Source organism: Theropithecus gelada, chromosome 3 (genome assembly GCF_003255815.1).
Source record: "Theropithecus gelada isolate Dixy chromosome 3, Tgel_1.0, whole genome shotgun sequence".
Classification (NCBI taxonomy): Eukaryota; Metazoa; Chordata; class Mammalia; order Primates; family Cercopithecidae; genus Theropithecus; species Theropithecus gelada.
In genome coordinates this window covers 45,178,900-45,183,620 of record NC_037670.1, presented here as the reverse complement: position 1 = coordinate 45,183,620, position 4,721 = coordinate 45,178,900, and the positions used below count along the sequence as shown (strand labels likewise).

General features: G+C 38.6%; 1 non-coding gene across 1 annotated transcript; it reads left to right on the top strand.

The window, feature by feature from the left end:
• The first annotated feature begins 400 nt into the window (after positions 1-400).
• LOC112622023 lies at positions 401-507 on the top strand. Its single transcript, XR_003118920.1, has one exon. It is a non-coding gene; the product is annotated as a U6 spliceosomal RNA (small nuclear RNA).
• Positions 508-4,721: the final 4,214 nt, after the last annotated feature.

Here is a 4,721-nt window from a genome sequence, read left to right as displayed (position 1 = left end):
GAAGTTTAAGTGACTCACAGTCCTGCATGGCTGGGGAGGCCTCAGAAAACTTAAAATCATGGCGGAAGGCGAAAGGGAAGCAGGGACATCTGACATGGCAGCAGGAGAGAAAGACAGCAGGGGAAACTGCCACTTTTAAACTGTCAGATCTTGTGAGAACTCCCTCACTATCATGAAAACAGCTTGGAAAAAATTGCCCTCATGATCCAATCACCTCCCACCAGATCCCTCCCTTGACACATGGGGATTACAATTTGAGATGAGATTTGGGTGGGGACACAGAGCCAAAACATATCAAGCAATAATAAAATAGTGTAAGATTTACATACTGAAGTAAAATATTTGACCACAGTGCCACAGATAATGCAAAGTAAATAATGGAATTGTAAATAATATTCACATGCTCGCTTCAGCAGCACATATACTAAAACTGGAATGATACAGAGAAGATTAGCATGGCCCCTGCGCAAGGATGACATGCAAATTTGTGAAGCGTTCCATATTTTTTCAACAAAATTGATAGACCATTAGCAAGACTAATAAAGAAGAAAAGAGAGAAGAATAAAGAAGAGAAGAGAGAAGAATCAAATAGATGCAGTAAAAAATGAAAAAGGGGATATCACCACCAACCCCACAGAAATACAAACTACCATCAGAGAATACTATAAACACCTCTATGCAAATAAAATAGAAAACCTAGAAGAAATGGATAATTTCCTGGACACTTACACTCTCCCAAGACTAAACCAGGAAGAAGTTGAATCCCTGAATAGACCAATAGCAGGCTCTGAAATTGAGGCAATAATTAATAGCCTACCAACCAAAAAAGTCCAGGACCAGACGGATTCACAGCCGAATTCTACAAGAGGTACAAGGAGGAGCTGGTACCATTCCTTCTGAAGTGATTCCAATCAGTAGAAAAAGAGGGAATCCTCCCTAACTCATTTTATGAGGCCAACATCATCCTAATACCAAAGCCTGGCAGAGACACAACAAAAGAAGAGAATTTTAGACCAATATCCCTGATGAACATCGATGCAAAAATCCTCAATAAAATACTGGCAAACCAAATCCAGCAGCACATCAATAAGCTTATCCACCATGATCAAGTAGGCTTCATCCCTGGGATGCAAGGCATGCAAGGCTGGTTCAGCATACGCAAATCAATAAACGTAATCCAGCATATAAACAGAACCAAAGACAAAAACCACATGATTATCTCAATAGATGCATAAAAGACCTTTGACAAAATTCTACAGCCCTTCATGCTAAAAACTCTCAATAAATTCGGTATTGATGGAACGTATCTCAAAATAATAAGAGCTATTTATGACAAACACACAGCCAATATCATACAGAATGGGAAAAACTGGAAGCATTCCCTTTGAAAACTGGCACAAGGCAGGGATGCCCTCTCTCACCACTCCTATTCAACATAGTGTTGGAAGTTCTGGCTAGGGCAATCAGGCAAGAGAAAGAAATAAAGCGTATTCAATTAGGAAAAGGGGAAGTCAAATTGTCCCTGTTTGCAGATGACATGTTTGTCTATTTAGAAAATCCCATCGTCTCAGCTCAAAATCTCCTTAAGCTGATAAGCACCTTCAGCAAAGTCTCAGGATACAAAATCAATGTGCAAAAATCACAAGCATTCTTATACACCAGTAACAGACAGAGAGCCAAATCATGAATGAACTCCAATTCACAATAGCTTCAAAGAGAATAAAATACCCAGGAATCCAACTTACAAGGGATGTAAAGGACCTCTTCAAGGAGAACTACAAACCACTGCTCAGTGAAATAAAAGAGGACACAAATAAATGGAAGAACATTCCATGCTCATGGATAGGAAGAATCAATATTGTGAAAATGGCCATACTGCCCAAGGTAATTTATAGATTCAATGCCATCCCCATTAAGCTACCAATGACTTTCTTCACAGAATTGGAAAAAACTGCTTTAAAGTTCATATGGAACCAAAAAAGAGCCCGCATTGCCAAGTTAATCCTAAGCCAAAAGAACAAAGCTGGAGGCATCACGCTACCTGACTTTATACTACAAGTCTACAGTAACCAAAACAGCATGGTACTGGTATCAAAACAGAGAAATAGACCAATGGAACAGAACAGAGTCCTCAGAAATAATACCACACATCTACAGCCGTCTGATCTTTGACAAAACTGACAAAAACAAGAAACGGGGAAAGGATTCCCTATTTAATAAATGGTGCTGGGAAAATTGGCTAGCCATAAGTAGAAAGCTGAAACTGGATCCTTTCCTTACTCCTTATACGAAAATTAATTCAAGATGGATTAGACACTTAAATGTTAGACCTAAAACCATAAAAACCCTAGAAGAAAACCTAGGCAATACCATTCAGGACATAGGCATGGGCAAGGACTTCATGACTAAAACACCAAAAGCAATGGCAACAAAAGCCAAAATTGACGAATGGGATCTAATTAAACTAAAGAGCTTCTGCACAGCAAAAGAAACTACCATCAGAGTGAACAGGCAACCTCCAGAATGGGAGAAAATTTTTGCAATCTACTCATCTGACAAAGGGCTAATATCCAGAACCTATAAAGAACTCAATCAAATTTAGAAGAAAAAAACAACCCCATCAAAAAGTGGGCAAAGGATATGAACAGACACTTCTCAAAAGAAGACATTTATACAGCCAATGGACACATGAAAAAATGCTCATCTTCACTCACCATCAAATGCAAATCAAAACCACAATGAGATACCATCTCACACCAGTTAGAATGGCAATCATTAAAAAGTCAGGAAACAACAGGTGCTGGAGAGGATGTGGAGAAATAGGAACACTTTTACACTGTTGGTGGGACTGTAAACTAGTTCAACCATTGTGGGAAACAGTGTGGTGATTCCTTGAGGATCTAGAACTAGAAATGCCATTTGACCCAGCCATCCCATTAGTGGGTATATACCCAAAGGATTATAAATCATGCTGCTCTAAAGACACATGCACACGTATGTTTATTGCGGCACTATTCACAATAGCAAAGACTTGGAATCAACTCAAATGTCCATCAGTGACAGACTGGATTAAGAAAATGTGGCACATATACACCATGGAATACTATGCAGCCATAAAAAGGATGAGTTTGTGTCCTTTGTAGGGACATGGATGCAGCTGGAAACCATTCTTAGCAAACTATCACAAGAACAGAAAACCAAACACTGCATGTTCTCACTCATTGGTGGGAATTGAACAATTAAATCACTTGGACACAGGAAGGGGAACATCACACACCAGGGCCTATTGTGGGGAGAGGGGAGGGGAGAGGGATAGCATTAGGAGATATACCTAATGGAAATGACGAGTTAATGGGTAGAACACACCAACATGGCACATGTATACATATGTAACAAACCTGCCGTTGTGCTCATGTACCCTAGAACTTAAAGCATAATAATGATAATAAAATAATATGCACTAAGTGTATAATATTAACTCAAAGCAGACTGTGGTAAGGTAAGGATGCGTATTATAATCCCTAGAGCAAGAATTAGAACGTATAAATTAGCAAAGCTGGAAATTCAGTTGAAGCCTGGTGTAATGTTGCATGCCTGTAGTCCTAGCTACTCAGGAGGCTGAGGCAAAAGTATGCCCAAGTCCAGGAGTTAGAGACTACAGTGAGCCATGATTGTGCCACTGCACTCCAGCCTGGGTGACAGAATGAGATTCTGTCTCTAAAAAAATAGAAAAGAAAATAATACAATATAAATGCAATTGAGAAAATAAAATACTGTAAAAACTCAATACTCAAACCAAAACAAGAGAGGAAATGAGTACAAAATGTAAGAAATACAATGAGCAAGAAAATCAAATTGCAAATGGTAGGCTGAAACCTGACTACATAAATAATTACATTAAAGTAATGGATTCAAACCTGAAATTATAATACAGAGACAGAGAATTAAACAAAGTAAGGCCACACTATAAACTATTTAAATATAAAGACTAGTCTGGGTATGGTGGCTCACGCCTGTAATCCCAGCACTTTGGGATGCTGAGGTGAAAGGATCATGAGGTCAGAAGTCCAAGACCAGCCTGACCAACATGGTGAAACCTTGTCTCTACTAAAAATACAAAAATTAGCCGGGTGTGGTGGTGTGTGCCTGTAATCCTAGCTACTCAGGAGGCTGAGGCAGGTGAATCACTTGAATCCAGGAGGCGGAGGTTGCAGTGAGCTGAAATTGTGCCACTGCACTCCAGCCTGGGCGACAGAGCGAGACTCTGCATCGAAAAAAAAAAAATTATATATATATATATGTATGTATGAAGACTAAGAAGTTGAAATTAAGGATGAAAACAGACTCAACATTTAAACATTAAGCAATAAAAAAATTTGTGTTGTGGCCATAATATCAGAAAAGGTAGATTTTAAGACAAGGATCATTACAAGAGATAATGAGTGATATTTTGCAATAAGTGGTTAATTTATTGGGAAAGCATAAGAGTCTTAAGTATATATAAGAAAACCTCAAAATACATGATGCAAGAGCTGTCAGAACTAAAGGAAAGAAGAGATGAACCCAAGAACATAGTTGCAAATTTTAATATCCTTGTGATGGTTAATTTTATGTATAAGCTTGACTGGGCCACTAGATATTCAGATATCTAGTTAAACATTATTTCTGGGTGTGTCTGTGAGTGTTTCTGGAAGAGATTAGCATTTAAATCAGTGAATTGA